At 39.3% G+C, this 18,299-nt stretch overlaps 1 protein-coding gene across 4 annotated transcripts in view; it reads left to right on the top strand.

Moving 5' to 3' along the window:
• Positions 1–18,299, top strand: part of DAAM1 (dishevelled associated activator of morphogenesis 1) — a 176,849-nt gene that overhangs the window by 15,936 nt on the left and 142,614 nt on the right. Inside the window, exon 2 of one of the 4 annotated variants that reach the window (XM_023255733.2) lies at positions 7,939–8,021. The exons of the other annotated variants lie outside the window; for them this stretch is intronic. The gene's annotated coding sequence lies outside the window, so the exon portion shown is untranslated. The remainder of the gene's footprint in view (positions 1–7,938; positions 8,022–18,299) is intronic. 4 annotated transcript variants of the gene reach the window in all.

Genomic DNA, 18,299 nt, shown 5'->3' on the forward strand with positions numbered 1-18,299 from the left:
AAAAATTCTTAAGGAGAAAGGTATTTCATTTATGAGTTCTGGAAAATCACCAGATTTTAAAAATTGTGACGATCATGAAACAACTGCTTTTTAATCATAGGGCATTGCTAGTTATTTCTTAAATGTAGGCTCTCCAAAGACATGTCCTTTATCCTCAGAGAACATGATATATATTTAAAATTCTTAACCTTGAAATATTCTATTTTAAAAAATGCAACGCTTAATATTATTTTAGGAGAACAATTTCATTTGTCACTGAAAGAAAGAAGAGGTTATCTAATTTAAATTTTGTTTTGGAGGAAAAAATAGCTTTGGGTTGAGGTAAGTAACAGCTTACTTAGAGCATAATTACTTAGAAGAGGGGATACAGAACTTTTTCTATACAGGGACAGATAGGAAATCTTTTTGGCTTTGTAGGCCATGTTGTTCCTGTCAACTATTAAATTCTGCCATTATTGTAGGAAAAATAACCATAGACAATATGTAAACAATGGGTGTGGCAAGTTGGGGAGAACTGATGTCTTGACAATATTGAGTCATCTTGTCCATGAACATGGAATATCTCTCCATTTATTTCATTCTTCCTTGATTCATTCAGAGTTTTGTATTTTCTTCATATAGATCTTGTACACATTTTGTTAGACTTATACGTAAGTATCTCATTTTGAGGGGTGCCTACTGTCAATGGTATTGTTTTTAATGTCATTTTTTACTCTTCCATTGTTGGCATGTTGGAAAGCAATTGACTTATTATTAACCTTATATCCTGCAACCTGTTTTTTTTTTTGTAGTCTTTATCAAGTTGAGAAGGTTCCTTTGTATTCCTAGTTTATGGAGGGTTTTTATCATGAATGGGTGTTGGATTTTGTCAAATACTTTTCCTGCATCTATGAATATGATCATGTGATTTGCTTACCTGGGACAAATCCCACTTGACTGTAGTATATAATTCACCTTGTACGTTGTTGGATTCAATTTGCTAATTTTTTTGAGGATTCTTACATCTGTGTTCATGAGAGGTACTGCCCTATTTTTTCTTGTAATATATTTTTCTGGTTATCAGCATAATGCTGGCTTCATAGGATGAGGTAGGAAATATTTCCTCTGCTTATAGTCTCTGAAAGAGATTGTAGAGAATTGGTATACTTTTTCCTTAAATGTTTGATAGAATTCGCCAGTGAACCTATCTGGGCCTGGTGCTTTCTGTTTTATAAGGTTATTAATTACCGAGTTCTCTGTTTTTATTAAGGCCTGTATGCAGAAACTGATCTGATAGTCTATGCTAAAGAATAATTTTCAAAGAGTTAAAAAAATAAGATTCTCAAAATTATAAAATAAACACATCAACATCTTTGTTTATTAGAAGGAACCGGAAGGATGTTAGGACCAGTTCAGAAGATAATTAAAAAAAAAAATTAATGTTTATTTATTTTTGAGAGAGAGACAGAATGCGAGTGGGTTGGGGCAGAGAGAGAGGGAGACACAGAATCCGAAGCAGGCTCCAGGCTCTGATCTGTCAGCACAGAGCCCGATGCAGGGCCGGAACTCAAGAGCTGCGAGATCATGACGAGCTGAAGTCGGACGCTCAACCGACTGAGCCACCTCAAAAGGCACCCCTCAAAAGATAATTTAAAATACAGATATATCTCTGTCTATCCATTGATCCATCCACCTGTCCATAATCAGAAATGCTGAAATAAATTTGTAGTAGATACAAAACTAGTTAATATCCTAAAGGACTATAAAAATTCATGTTTTCTTTTCTGCATGTATGTAAATCAGTTGTATCTCTGCCAGGCAAAACCTCTTTGCTGTGTTATAGATAAGGGCCATTACATTGTTGTATGTTTTTTTAGGAGTTAATTCCTCCTCCCACAAAGCTGTGAAATAGTCTGGCCCGGTGGGTTCTCAAACTTGTTTGTTTTAGGGTTTTTGATCTTTTTTTTTTTTTTTTTTTTTACTCTTATAATTAATTTATTTTTTATAATTTACATCCAACTTAGCACATGGTGCAACAATGATTTCAGGAGTAGATTCCTTAAGCCCCTTACCCATTAAGCCCATCCCCCCTCCCACAACCCCTCCAGCAACCCTCTGTTTGTTCTCTATATTTAAGAGTCTCTTATGTTTTATTTTCAAGGTTTTTGATCTTATGAAGTATTGAAGAACCCAGAGAAATTTGTGTAATGTATTAATTAGATTAGAATCAGAATTGAGAAACTTTAAAACTGTTCTTTCATTAAAAAAAATAATAATGAAACCTATTTTATGTTATCATCTGGATTGATGACTTCATCATGAGTATTGAAAGTTTTGGAAAATTCCCCTGTGTACTTGTTGAGAGAATGAGAGAGAAATGGCAAATAACGTCTTGATATTATTATGAAAACAGTTTTGAACTCATAAACACCCTGACAAGGCCTGAGGCTCTCCAGGCCTTCCCAAACCACACTTGAGAGAACCACTGGCCTAGTTAAAAGGAAAAAAAAAAGAAAAAAAAAAAAAAAAAAAGGTCAAAGATAATCCCTGTAGGACCTGCTAGACCACAAATAGCATTCTACTGAAAAGATACCCAGTCATCTGTTTTACCCCTTTCTAAATTTTAGGTTTTTTCTTAACAGTAGTCCTTCCTTTGACAAATGTTATCCTGCCCAGCATGGGCCATTATCAAGGCTATTTTGAAACTATTACGTCGGAAATTTATTTTATTTTTTGATTAGAAAAGTAATACAGGTTACTATATGAACCCATATGAAAGAAAAAAAATAGGAAGTATAAAGGAATAGAGAAGCATCTTACCAAGGAGTCAAATAATGTTAACATTAGGGGCATACATCTTTATGAAGTTTAACAAAAATTTTTTGATTATTATCTATGCTTTTTTTGTTTCCTTCCCCCAACTAGATATTGACATAAGCATTTTTCATGTTATTAAACCTTTTTGAAAAAATTCAAGTATAGTTGACACTAAAACTCTTTTTTATTGTGGTAAAAAACATGATGGAATTTACATCTTAACCCTTTTTAAGTATATAGTTCCATAGTGTTAAGTATATCTGCATTGTTGTGAAACGTCTCTAGAACCTTTAAGCCTTGCAGAACTGAAACACTGTATCACTTCAGCAACTCCCCTTTTATCCTCCCCCACCCCCACTGCCTCAGCCCCTGATAACCACCATTCTACTCTCTTTATTAATGTGACACCGTAGATATGTTAGGGAAGTGGAAGCATGCAGTATTTGTTATTTTGTGGCTGGCTTCTTTCACTTAGCTAAAGTCTTCAAGATTCATCCATTTTGTAGTATGTGATAGGACTTCCTTTTTTTTTTTCTTTAAAGCTGCATAGTATTTCATTACATCACATTTTGTTTATCCATTACAACTATATCCATTTTGGACATTCAGGTTGCTTCCACCTCTTGGCTATTGTGGATAATGCTCCTATGAACTCGAGTATGCAAATACCTCTTTGAGACCATGCTTTCAATTTTTTGCGATATACCCAGAGCCTGGTTCATCTGGTAGTTTTCTTTTTAATATTTTGAGATCCTGCCATACTGTTTTTAATAGCACCTGTACCATTTTACATTCCCATCAACAAAAATGTTGTTTTTTTTTTTTATGGTAGTTATCCTAATGAGTGTGAACTTATTAAAATTCTTAATAAACGTCTTAGCTGGCTGCATGTATTTCTATTTTATGTGCTGTGTAGGGTAATCATTTTCCTAATGTTTTTCCATTAAAAACCACTTGAACATCTTTTTTATGTCTCAGATTTTTTTTAAGGATGCATTCTTAGATATGAAATAAATGGGTCAAAAGATATAGAATTTTAAAGGTTTTTATAAGTGCTGCCAAATTGTCCTCAAGAAAGGTTTTGCCAGTCGACACTGAATGAGGGTATTAAAGGATCTTTCATTTCACGCATGTTATGCTGAGTGTTGTTATCTTACAATTATCTGTGACTGAACAACTGGCAAATGCTATCACATTGTATTTTAACTTGTGTTTTAGAAATTTGTTCAATAGAACTTTTTTTTCCCTAGGCCATTTGTATTATTTCTTTCTCAGACGGCCTGCTTGCCCATGTATCTATTTAAATCTCAATGTTTTAAACAGATAAGAGATTAATTAGCAATGCAAATATGAAGCTCCCGGAACTTTTCATAAATGCAGTAAACCATCATGGAACCCGTTAGAAGGAAACTTATGAGAGCTTCAGGCACATTTAAAATGACCGAAAATATTTCTCTGTGATTAAGGGTCTCAGGGTGCAGATTTAGATAATTACTTATCTCAACAAGCCCTTTCCTCATTATGTGAAGGAAAACCTTAGGTCAGCTCCTGTTATTTTAGGGTCCATTTGCATTTCGTGGAGTTGGCCTCAGTTGTTTCTTACTATATGCGCTTTTTCTGCTGACTGTGAGGCTGTGCTACATAGAAGGCATTTCTGAAGGCAGAGGGGACAGGGAGATGATATGTAGTTTTTCCATTGGACTGCACATGTTTGGAAGAATAGGAGGTAGAACAATGAAATAATCCAAATATTATGAGGAGGGAGGCAGAAGTTTATATTAGACTGGTTTATGTGATAAAAGAAATGTTATACCCAGTGCTTTTTGTTTGTAAATCGTATTGTAAAACAGATATTCACATGCTTAGCTAAAATATTTAAAGCATTTTGCCTATACAACACCTAATATTACCAAAAATGCTGTATTTATCACAGTCCAGTTGTCTTCATGTCAGTGTGTCATAAGTCCATATTGTGGGAGAAATTGATTTTCTCCTACCTCAAGCGCTCTAGGTTTGTTCTCATTTAAACAGAAAATAGTTCTCTTCCAAGCAAGGAGGGAGGTTCATGTTCTAAAACTAATTTTAGATGGTTATGGTAATTCAGTAATAGAATAGAATGCAGTGTTTACCAGTATACTTTAGAGAAGACAACTTAGTGTTATCATGGCTCTGCTCACATCCTTTTTTTCTGGGACTCTGTTCTGAGGCACCGTGGCTGTCTGTCCTCCTTAGCGAAGTAACAAAATGCGGAACATAACCCACGGAGCTTTCTGGTAAGGCCAGTGTTGACAGATTCTCCCTGTGTATTTGTTTGGGAGACATGGTCTGACCCCGTGGTGTAGAGGCTTTTGAGAGGATTCTCCAGAGTAAGGGCCAAGATCCTGAGGAAGAGTCTCCTTTGGCACTCTCCTTTCTTTTTTTTTTTAAAATTTTTTTTTTTTCAACGTTTATTTTTGGGACAGAGAGAGACAGAGCATGAACGGGCGAGGGGCAGAGAGAGAGGAAGACACAGAATCAGAACCAGGCTCCAGGCTCTGAGCCATCAGCCCAGAGCCTGACGCGGGGCTCGAACTCACGGACCGCGAGATCGTGACCTGGCTGAAGTCGGACGCTTAACCGACTGTGCCACCCAGGCGCCCCTGCACTCTTCTTTCTGAAACGTCAATTCATGTCTTCCTAGCCTGGAAGAGTAGATATTTCGACCCAGCTGATTCGTTAGTTCCTAGGCACCATTCAGATCACAAGTGGCTTGACTCACTGTAAAATTGGCTGATGGAACAGAATTTCCAAGAGTACCAAATGCAGTTGTAAGTGGGAAACCAGACACTTTATTCACACATTCTGTGGACAAATGACATCTCCAATGCAAAATGGACCGTGAAATATTTTATCTTAATTTTCCACAACGCTTTCTTGATTTGCAATGGCAAAATCCTGTAGGAAATAGAATAGAGATTACAAAGTCTTTTATTCCGTGGCTGATAAATATCTGTATTAAAAGAATTGAAACGTACTTTTCTTGTTAATGGCAAGGAGTTCCATATTGTTTTATGAATTTACAAAAAACAGATTAAAAAAATGTAAAACACTGAGGCCCTGTCATTTTCTGATTTAGCCAATCCCAGGTAACTCTTACTATAAAAGTTTTAAGTGGAATATATGACTGATAGAGTCACAGTTTGTAGCTTTATGTAGGTTTCATTATTTAAAGCGACTCGTCCTAAGCATGCCAAGCTTTGACGGTTTGTAACATAGACCATCATTAATTTCTACCAAGATTGGCAACTATTATTTGGTTTGTGTTTACTGAGATTCTCAAATGTGTAATTTATCTTCTATTGCAGAAACACTTTTATTTTACTTTATTGTTATTTTTTAAAAAGATTTTATTTATTTATTTATTTAACATCCAAGATAGGTAGCATATAGTGCAATAATGATTTCAGGAGTAGATTCCAGTGATTCATCCCCTAGGTATAACACCCAGTGCTCATCCCAACAAGTGTCTTCTTTAGTGCCCCTTGCCGATTTAGCCCATCCCCCACCCACAATCCCTCCAGCAACCCTCTTTGTTCTCCGTATTTAAGTCTCTTATGTTTTGTCCCCCTCCCTGTTTTTATATTCTTTTTGCTTCCCTTCCCTTATGTTCATGTGTTTGGTCTCTTAAATTCCACATATGAGTGAAGTCATATGATTTTTGTCTTTCTCTGACTAATTTCGCTTAGCATAATACCCTCTCGTTCCATTCACGTTGTTGCGATGGCAAGGTGTCATTCTTTTTGATTGCCGAGTAATACTCCATTGTGTGTGTATATATATATATATATATATATATATATATATATATATATACACACACACGCCACATCTTCTTTATCCATTCATCCGTCGATGGACATTTGGGCTCTTTCCATACTTTGGCTATTGTTGATAGTGCTGCTGTAAACACTGGGGTGCATGTGCCCTTTTGAAACAGCACACCTGTATCCTTTGGATAAATACCTAGTAGTGAATTGCTGGATCGCAGGGTAGTTCTATTTTTAATTTTTTGAGGAACCTCCATGCTGTTTTCCAGAGTGGCTGCACCAGTTTGCTTCCTCCCAGCAGTGCAAAAGATTTTAGTTTTTAAAGTAATCTCTGTATCTAACAAGGGGCTGGAATTTAACAACCCTGAGATCAAGAGTTGCGTGCTCTACTGACTGAGCTAGCCAGGTGCCCTGTAAAGAAACATTTTTAATACCTAGGTCCATATTATGGCAACAACACTATGGTTTATTTAGTATAATCATCTAGTTGATTGTACTAGAGGGAGGGATGAACTTTTTTGAAGTGAGAATTTAAAGAACTTTTTTGAAGTGAGAATTTAAAAACAAAATTTTTTTTTAATGTTTATTCATTTTTGAGAGACAACGTGAGCAGGGGAGGGGCAGAGAGAGAGGGAGACACAGAATCTGAAGCAGGCTCCAGGCCCCGAGCTGTCAGCACAGAGCCCGAGGCGGGGCTCGAACTCATGAACCGTGAGATCATGACCTGAGCCGAAGTCGGACACTCAAGCGACTGAGCCACCCAGGTGCCCCGAGAATTTTTTTTTTATAGTATCAAACAGAAAGCCCTGATTATTATAGTAGGATAACTAATACGAGCAATTAAGTCAAAATTTCAAACCACATTATGATGGCTAATGTAGTAAGAAACTCTCCTGTGGGGGACTGCAAATTCTTTAGACTGCTATCTGCTTATGTGACTTTGGCCAAGTGTCTTGGGCTTCCATTTCCTCAGATGTTAAATGGTGAGGTTTGAATTAGCTCACCAGTTCTGTGACAGTTTTGTTGTCTCCAGTGGCTTTTAAAGGAGTATAGCAGTCACTGTCTGAGTTGGCCCTGAGTGTTCTGCATCAGAAGTCAAGATGACCCCTTTTTAGACCTAGCAAATTGAAACCTGGAGTAAGTGATTTGCCTACTAATAAATTTAGTATAATGATAGAGTTAGAGCTCAGGTCTCCAATAACCTCTTAGATACCTATCTGACACAGTCTGGATGTCACATGCACATGTCCTTTCCCCCACTTTCTCTTCCCCACACAGCCGTGGCAGACAGTGTTTATCTAATGCTTATCTAATGTGACATTTCTTTCCTACTCAGCCTGGACATGGCCTCAACCCTTCTCGAAGCAGTATTCTAACAGCCACAGCTAACAGACAAGGGGATCTAACTGGTTCGACGTTGTAAGTAGTAGAATCTTTCAAATAAAAAAAAGTCACAGATGGTTTTTTACGGAGATTTACTTGTTTAATTCAAGTGGAATATTGTGGCCTTCTCTTTCGTACCGGTTCCCAGCGTGATGATTCCTTTTTAATTAAAGGAAATTCTAGATTCCCACATGACCTTGAATTCAGTAACATTTTAAATGAATTTGTGATGAATCCCAACATACAGATGCATTTGGAAGATGGCATACATATCTGTGTGAGACATTTTCGTGTTTATGAATTATTGCCTTTGTTCACCACCCCGCCAACCAAAAGACAGGCATTAGAAACCATTACTTTATACCAGTTTGTCTTTTTTTCTTGGTTTCAGTTTAAATTTTTATTTTATTTATTTATTTTTTTAAATATATTTTTTTTTAATGTTTATTTCTGAGACAGAGAGAGACAGAGCATGAACGGGGGAGGGTCAGAGAGAAGGAGACACAGAATCTGAAGCAGGCTCCAGGCTCTGAGCTGTCAGCACAGACCCCGACGCGGGGCTCGAACTCACGGACCACGAGATCATGACCTGAGCTGAAGTCGGACGTTTAACCGACTGAGCCACCCAGGCAGCCTTCAGTTTAAATTTTTAAAGTAGGATTGAGTTTTCATTTTAAGGGATCTCATCAGTGGTTTTCATACTATGTGCTGTAGAGTCCCAATTCTAGGAGGTGGGGAGAGTCCCCCTTTCCCCACACCCCTTCTGGCTCTAACCAGCCTGTTTTCATTCAAACTCTTCTATATATTGAGGTTCTCCATGAGATTTCATTTGGATAAAGGGTTTCACAGCTTTAAAAAAATTGAAAAACACTGATAATCCCACCTTCCCATTTTACACAGAATGGTTTGGAGTTACCCTATTAACACTGGAGCCAGGCTGAGGACCCCGATGGTCCAATTTGCAGGTCACTCTTCAACCCCTTACCTGAGCTGCTGCTCAGAGGACCAGTGGAGGATGTAAACTAACACCACTGCCAGCTGAGTGCAGCGGGCACTTATGTAGAAGGAGAAAATGTTTACTTTATATGGAAAGAAAAATTGTTTATGTTATAATGCCAGGGGAGGGACTCACGTCTATTTTTATTCCACCCTTGAATAAAAGGTTATGTTGTGTACATATTTGTAAATGTTTGTCTTGTTTGGGTGTGGGCTTCTCTTATTTGGGCTGGGTGGCGGGATGGTGAAGCTTTTTTTTTTTTTTTTTTTTTTTTAACCTTCATGTTAAACCAGTAGAGAGCGATGCCACCGGCAGAAGAATGCTTCCCTTCTCTTTTCTCCCAGTGCTGTTCTCCTTCCCATGCTGTGGCGTGCTTTCCTGTGTCCTGGGTTTAAGCACTGTCGAAGCAGAGTCTTTGGTGTCTTTCCTGGATTTTGCCTTTGATAAAGGACGGTCTCATTTCAGGACTCATTTCTCTGCAGTGCTCATCTATTGCCATTATTAAAATCAACATGCCTTTAAGATCCCAGCCAAATAGGATACTTACCATACCTGGCCTGGGCTACCCTTTTCTGCCTGTGGCATTAGCACAAAGCCAAATGTCCCTCCGAAGCCCGCTGTGATTTCTAGGACTTGCTTTCCTCATTGACCTTGGCCTTTTGGGGCTGTAGGTGATCCAGGATAACTGGAGTGAATGTCTGGTGACTGATTGCAGAGGGTGGGCCCCATACCTGGCTGTGGGATGTTAAGTGCTTCTGGTTCCTCCTCTTCCTGGTTGGCAGGAAGTGCTGACTGCTCCCACAGACCCCCTGACAGGCCACTTGCTTTCTCGCCCTCTTGGGAAGGTTCTTACCTCTCTTGTGGAGACGCTTTTCTTTAAACTGCAGCAAAGCCAAAATGGTTTGCTTTGGCCAGTAGTCTCAACCTCTTCCTTTCCCATATGTTTTAACAGATATGATGAGAAAGGGAAAGCACTTTTCTCTGGCCCAGGTCACTTTTTACCAAAACAGTGGAGGGAAAAGTTAGGAGGTAAAAGGAGAAAGAAGAAAAGCACATAGGAGGATGTTACATCAGAATACTGATTCTCAGATAATTGAGTGGTAATTTTTCTGCCTGAGTCGTGAAGCTGAACTGTAAAGGAAGTTGGGGGAGCCTAGTGGAAGACCTCATTCGAGAAGGAGTCTCTTCGTGCCATTTTCCACCCGGAAATTAAAATAGCTATCTGCTGTCTTACTCTTTCCACCGTCAGCTCTCCAACAGACCGTTTTCTCTCAGGAAGAATTAGGACGGCGAATTACAAGTTCTTGGTCCGCTAAGGACAGGCTCTCTGAGAGCTTTAGTTACCTGAGCACTTCACCAATATCACTCTAGAGAGAGACTCACCGAGCAGCCTTCGGGGGCAAAAGTTTGGTGAGCAACAGGACTCTGAAGGGCCCATCAAGTATATATGACACTTAATGTGCTTTGGTGGAAATATTTTTTACTAGTGGTAATTTAGTCTTCTTAACCAGGGCGTGTTAAAATGTCCACCACTCCTCTCTTTGTCACTGGAATTACTGATTAGTTGGCTATAATCTGACCAGAATGACTGGTAAAAAGAGTAGGAGTATAACCTCAAGGATTATTACCCAGAAGCTGTTTTTAAAAGGCATCCCTGGGGGGTGGGGGGTGGGGGGAGACATCCCTAGAAATCTGAGTAAGATCTATAGTCTAGTTAACTGTGATGTTCCTGGTTTTGATAATATATCATGGTTATGGTTATGTAAGCTATTTCCAATGGGGGAAGCAGGGAACTTTTCTGTACCTTTTTTTTTTTTTTTTTTTTCTTTTTGGTAACTTCTTGTGAGTCTGTGGTTATGGCAAGATAAAAAGTTAAAAATACCCTGAGAAGAATAATTATCACTCCGGGTAAGACATTTCAGGTCCGACTTTGTTTGCTTTTTGCTTCCTGTCCCTGCTACCTCCCTTCCTTCTTTCTTTTAATGCTTTATTGAGAGATATTTCACATACAAAAATCATGTATTTTAGAGTAAATTTAATGGTTATTGTCCCAGTTCATTGGCTTATTCAGAGTTGTTACAACCATCACCACTATCTAATTCTTAAACATGTTCTTTCTTTTAAAAATTTTTTAAAAGGTTTTTTTATTTAAGTAATCTCTATACCCAACATGGGGCCGGGGAACTCACGACCCTGAGATCAAGAGTAGCACGCTCTTTGGACTGAGCCAGCCAGGCTCCCTTGATCCTAGCACATTTTCAACTTTCCCGAAAGGAACATCATAGGCATAAGCAGTCATCTGTGACTGTGGACATCCTTCGCATCCTCCCATCCCCAAATCCATCCCAGGCAACCATTAATCCTCTTTCTGCCCAAATAGATAGATTGGCTTGTTCTGGACATTTCATATAAATGGAGTCATACGACATGTGGCCTTTTTTGACTGGTTTCTTTGATTTAGTATAGTGTTTTCAAAAGTTCATCCATTCACCACATGTACCAGCATTTAATTCTTTTTTTGTTGCCAGATAATATTTCATTTTATGGATATACCACATTTTGTTTATTCGTGGACATTTAGGTTGCTCCCATTCTTAGGTTATCACAAACAGTGCTGCTGTCAATATTTGTGTACAACTTTTTGCGTGAACACATGTTTTCAGTGTTCTTGGGTAAATACCTAAGTATAGAATTGCTGGGTTATATGGAGACTCTATGTTTAACGTTTTGAGGAACTGTCAAATTGTATTCCAGAGTGGCCATACTCTGGCCATTTTCTGTTTCCACCAGCAGTGAATGAGGATTCCAATGCCTTTACATCCCAGGTGTTTCTTAGATACTATATTTGTCTATTTTAGTTGTGTTTATGGAAGGCCTCCCGTTGTCTTGGTGGGTATGGGAACCGGGACCTGAATGATGATTTTGGAGGAAATGAAACAAATGAAAATCAAGTAAATTATTTTCAGACTGGCTCAGTGTAGTGCTGGAAACCTTTCAGCCCTGAGCGTACAAACCTTCCTGTTTGACTGGATATGACATTACCAGGAATTTTACTTTCCTGCTTTCATTCTCCCTGAGGAGAAAAAAGAAATATGCCTTTTCCTCAGCTAGACGTGGAGGGTTCAAACACACATAAAAGACCCCTGAGTTATTAACAATTCCACAGGAACATGTACTTGGTTTATGCCCAGAATCGTTTCTCTCCAGTCATTCTCTCGGTGCTTCCTCTGTGCTGTTCTCCGCCGGAGCGTAACCTAAGAGCTGAATCAAGGTTTGTTCAGTCGGTGTTTGGAAAAGAAACGGTGACTGGATGCTGGTCAGCTGGCTCGGGGCTGCTGGCAAGACTGGCCTAGACCATGCTTTCTGCAGGCCGCAACCTCTCAGGCTTGTTAAAGGCCTGTAGCGGGCGGTGGTTGTGTTTGCCGTGTCTGAGGTCAGGATGACAGGACCTTTCATAATCCCCCATGGCAGTGAACAGGCAGGTTCAGAGATCCTGGAAATGGCCAGTGCACCGTCCAGAGACAAGATCCCAGATCCTTTGCTCTGTGTGGGACCTGCGGAGCAGGCAGGGAAGGGAATAACAAGCAATGTTGTTTCTTAGTTCTGGTACATAGATATAACTCCCGCTGTCTTCTGGCCACTGTTGGTTACTTTTGGTTATACACTGGCAGTAAGCAATCGGATTATTTTGCTGCTGAAACCACACTGTGGCAGAGAAGGCCTGCCTCTTATGATTGCTTTTCTTACGTTCCCTATTTCTATGCTTGTGGAAAAGAACTTTATGAATGTTTGCAATCTGGTGGATTGCCTCCAGATTTTCATTCACACACCAGTGTGAGTCTCTGTGACACAGGGCAGGTTTAGAAGGTGAGTGTTGTTCCCTGGGGCCTCTCTAGCCCTGTTTCAGCTGGTCTGCTCTTCTGAGAGCTGTATAGTCATACCTCCTCTGACTTGCCAGAGTCCCTCCCTGAAATGACTTAAATCAGGACAAGACTTCATGATCCTATCTCTTTTCCCTTAAAAACTGTCCATCTCAGACACATGCATTCAGTGTCCTGTATTATCTCTGTCGAGTCAATATCTTTTATTAAAATGAGGTTGGGGGATGGCACCTGGGTGGCTCAGTTGGCTAAGCCTCTGACTCTTGATAGTGGCTCAGGTCATGATCTCAGTTTGTGGGATCGAGTCCTGTGTCGGGCTCTGTGCTGATAATGTGGAGCCTGCTTGGGATTGTCTCTCTCCCTCTCTCTGCCCCTACCCCCCTCTAAATAAGTAAACATTAAAAAAAAAGTTAAAAAATAAAATGATGTTGGGCGTGTATATATATATATGTATATGTGCGTGTGCGTGTGGGAGGGTGTGATTTTTTGGATAGCTGCCTATTTATTACACCCATTGCAAATTGCCTATGCATTTTATTATGCCTCTATTTCATAGATTTGCACCCCCCCTCAACAAAAGATTTTAGGTTTAGCCATTTCAAGGGTCAATTTCATATCACCGTGAAGTATTGATATACTTTAAGATTAGAGTAACAGTTGATGTGTTGTCTGTTGGCTACCCTATTATGTAATTTCTACAGTAATTAATGTATTTGGCTTAATTACTTCAATTGGAACTTAAAGAATTGAATTCTAAATCTATACATAATGTATTTCTTTTGACTTACTGTGGTCCAGCCATGACTTGGGTTGAGAGTTCATAATGCCTTCCCATATTCCCCCAGATAGGAGTTTCCTGCAGTTTAAAAATGTTCTAAGCAGATATTTGTTCATCTGGCATTGTGTTTGACCTGGTCTTGGGAGAAAGAAAACTGTCTGAAAAAGGCTGGTTCTTATGTGGTGGGGGGCAGAAAACTGGTTCCTCCTAATCTGTATATGTGCCTTTTTTGTTACTGGCCCCAGTGAACTCAGAGAGGCAGACTGTGTGATCTGCCAGGTCTCAGGATTAGCTCCCTGTGAGTGTCTGTGACTGATTTCGAAGGCATCAGTCACCACAGCATTTCATACAGCTACCTTCAACCTGAGTACTGTAAGTGGGTTTATCTGTGTTAGATTTTATCCAGTGTAAATCCAGTGTTATTCGATAAACGAAAATCATCCTTTTGTCTCTATGTGACATTTTCACCTTTGAGGTCTTCTGAATACGTCATTGTTATGAGAGGTCTGAGGTTTGATTCTTCTAAATAAAATATGTTCTTTGCTGTCCAGTATGGCAGCGAGTAGCCATATGTGACTATTTACATTCTAATTAGTTACAATTAATTACAAATTGCATTTGTCCGTCACACTAGTCACATTTCAGACCTCCACTAGCCACACATGGCTAGTGGCTACTCTTTGGGAAAGTGCAGAGATAGAACACGTCCATCACCACGGAAAGTTGGCTGACTGTAGACTTTTCTCTATCCTATAAAATCCAGGCAAGACATTAATCACGGCAAAGAGGTAAATTCAGGTGCTGGTCAACTGTTGCTGCTTATTCCTAGCCTAAAATGAGAGAAGTAACAGGATGTGTCATTCATGCTTTACTTGTTTCTGGGCAGTGTTTCCTTACTATGGAAATACTTTGGTTTCCAAAGGGCTGTGTATGTCCAGTAATCAGACTTGCTCATATTCCAGTGCAAGTTAGACGTTCTGAAACAATATATAAATACATTACTGTTTGCCATCCCTTACATTAGAAATGAGATCTCTAGCTCCATTTCCAGGAGTAAGTTGTAGGTAAATTAAAATTTTACCAAGATAGGGTTGTCACTATTGGCCTGTTTCCTAAATGGCGCAGGTATACAGGCTTTGTCTCGGGCGGGGGAGAGTGGTTAGGTTTCATTTTGGTTTAAATTTACGTCTATTGGCTTTGTTGTTAGGAGATATTTTTAAGACTGGATATTTGTTAACCGTATTTATCCACCTTGAAATTCGAATTCACAAGCTATAAATTTATGAACAGAAGAATTGGGTGTAAGTCCTCCCCTCCTTTACCCTTCCACATATGACTATTAAGTTCTTGCTGCTTTTGTGTAACTGATATCCAAGGGTTGAGACTGCATACAAGCCATAGAACATGGACATACAACATGTTAGCTCTCCAGGAAGGTTCTGGTAAATGGACAGAGAAGTGGCAATTAACTGAAAGACCTTTCCTAGCTAATGTGAACCATTCTTTCTTTAATTTTCATTATCTTGAATAATTCCCAATTGCTTGAGAATATATACCTGTGTTCTTTCTAATGTGTGCATTTGGTGGTGATGGTGTATACACCAAAATTATATCTAAATTCCTCTTAGGGCAAGGGTGTGATACTGAAGAGGAATTTAACACGTTCTACCACCAGCTCCCCCACCCCCATCACCAGCCTATTTTCAGAAACATTGTAGGTGAGGTTATGTGAATTTTTATTTTACTTTTTTATAAATAATATTTTCCCAAGGGCTGGAAAAACTCCATAGCAAGTAGCTAGCTCTTGGCATAACCCCTTGGGGAAACCATTGCTGTGCCATGGTGTGAGGATCCTGGTTCTTGTTCTCTGCTATCTTCTGGGACAAGCAAGAGCACTTTTTATTCAGGTTCAGCACTTCAAGATGTAGCTTTTATATTCTCTCTTTCATGAAGAATCACTTATTTTCTTTATTCTTTTGTTTCATGCCTGCTTATCTATCATTGGAAGCACTTTCTTTTTCTTAAGCCCATGGTAAATTTGTATATATCATCTATACATACATCATAGTAGAATACTTTTTCTTCCAAGAATAGAACCTGGGCTAACATGTAGAAAACTGGAATTGCTACTCTTTAGAACTGGATCTTAGATCTGGTTAAAAATAAATGAAATGAAATGACATGAAATAAAAAAATAAAATAAAATAATAAATTAGTGTCAATGTCTTTCATATATTCATGAATATGTAAACACATAACGTTTGGTTTGAACATGAACTTGGCTGTCATGTGTTGTGATTCATTGAGTGCTTCCTCTAGCTTCTTGTTCTCAGGGCCTTGCTTTTCTAGTATTCCTTTGGTGCCCGCTCCTTTGCCTCAGGGACCTTAGCACTGCATCTAGCCATGCTGTTATTCATTCTTAATTGTGGGCCAACATCTTGCTCCAAATGCATACATTTACCTTGGCTGGGTGTTAGCCATAGATTATGTTTGGACCCAAGAGTGATTCCTGCTGTGGATGTAACTTTTAAAAACACAGAATGTCATCTATATTGCCCATTACTGAGCCACGTTGAAAAGTATTGTCTTGCATTTAGTTCTGGATTTTAAGCATTTGATCCACATTTCAAGCCTCTCCTTCTGTGATTTTGTTTTACCAGAAGGTTCTGGCAGGAGATAGAATGATTTGGAGAAGAGATTCATGGAAGTCAGAGAATCGATGGCTCTATTCTCTGGAAGTCATGGAACTGGACTAATTTTAAGCTTCTGAAAGGGAAGGGCAATAAGTTTATTACCTATATTAACCTGTAAGTATTTAATTATAGCACTTAGCCTATAATTGACTGATCGATTAACTCTAGAGCAAACATGCTCAGTGTGGTGTTTTTTTTTTTTTTTTTTTCATTTTTAAAGTTTATTTATTTTGAGAGAGGAGGGGGAAGGACAGAGAGAGAGGAGAGAGAAAATCCCAAGCAGGCTCCGCGCTGTCAGTGCAGAGCCCCATGTGGGGCTCCATCTCACGAACTGTGAGATCTTGACCTGAACCGAAACCGAGAGCCGGTCACTTAACCGACTGAGCCACCCAGGCTTAACCGACTGAGCCCCTGTGTTTTGTTTTTGTTAATATTTAAGTGCTAAAATTGAATATTGTGTATCAGAGATGTTTGCCTAGTTTTGAACGATGATCTGGCTTATTACATGGTTTCTTTATTAACCACACTCATTATTGTTTCCAACGATACTTACAGTGAGTACATTAATGATAATTAATAGCTTTCATGATGAAGCCAAAAAATGAATGTGGTTAGTGAAGCAACACTGCTGAAACTGTTTTCTCCCCCACTAACACAGGGTAGGGCGTGGGCTCTTTCTTTCCCAGTGCTTCCCTTCTCTAGCTTACTCCACAGATTTATTAGCTCCATTTCTTCCGTTACCTGTGAGGACCCCTGGGAGTAAATACAGTGTGGTTCTAAATTCTGGATTTGTCAGGGTGTGCAGTTGAGTACTGGGTTTGTTGGGCAGCGATCTTGATTTGAGCCTCCTTGGGCCAGCTTTGCCACCTCTAGCTCTATGATTCTGGGCAAGGTTTGATCTAATTACCTCTTTTGGAGAATGTGTATTAATGATACCTGGCTTCCCTGCCTGCTTAGAGAGGGCTTGTGAAGATCAAAGGAGAAACAGTACATGGAGTCATTTGCACAGTACTATAAAACGTACGATCTCACTATTAAAAAGGGCAATTAGGGTCCCTGGGTGGCTCAGTCCGTTGACTGTGTGATTTCAACTCAGGTCATGATCTCACAACTCGTGAATTCGAGCTCCGCGTCGGGCTCACTGCTGTCAGCACGGTGCCTGCTTCGGATCCTCTATCCCCTTGTCTGTCTGCTCCTTCCCCACTAACGCTCTGTCTCTCACAAATGAATGAACATTTATTTTTAAAAAATAGTAAATTGCCTGTGTATTGATATTTCTACTAATTGAACCCTCTTCTTCATGTGTTAAGAAACACAAGCCTGGGCATTGGGGCAGCTAAAAACAACTGCAAGGAATCCAATGGAATATATGCTCAAAATGTATTTTAGTTGCCTGGTGATGATATTTTTGCATTTGAATTATCAATGTGGTACTTGTTATTTTTTTCCAGTAGTTTGAGAATGGAGCTTGGAACATTTTTCACTGGAGTCCATTTGGTAGACTGTCCCCTGGGACATTCATCTTAGTGGAACAGTATTGAACTAATGCCTACTTTCTTGGTTTGCTGTTCTCTGGGCTGACTTGGTTTGTACCTCTGGAAGATCATAGGGAAGCCACCAACTAGCACCAAAGTCTCTACTTTATTCTTTTTCTTTTAGTTGTTGCATTGGAATTATTTTGAATGTAAGCAAGAGAAACTAAACTTAGGCAAAAAGAAAAAGAAAAAAAAAGAATTCTCCTGAAGAATATGAGGTAGCCCTTATACCTACAGGAAAGCTGGAAAGCACAGGTACCTGTGGAGATTTAGAATTCTGGGGAGAGGGGCACCTGGATGGCTCAGTTGTTTAAGTGTCTGACTTCGGCTCAGGTCATGATCTCACGGATCATGGGTTCAAGCCCTATGTTAGTCTCTGTGCTGACAAGTGAGACCCCAGAGCCTGCTTCAGATTCTGTTTCTCCTCTCT

This window comes from Felis catus, chromosome B3, assembly GCF_018350175.1.
Source record: "Felis catus isolate Fca126 chromosome B3, F.catus_Fca126_mat1.0, whole genome shotgun sequence".
Classification (NCBI taxonomy): domain Eukaryota; kingdom Metazoa; phylum Chordata; class Mammalia; order Carnivora; family Felidae; genus Felis; species Felis catus.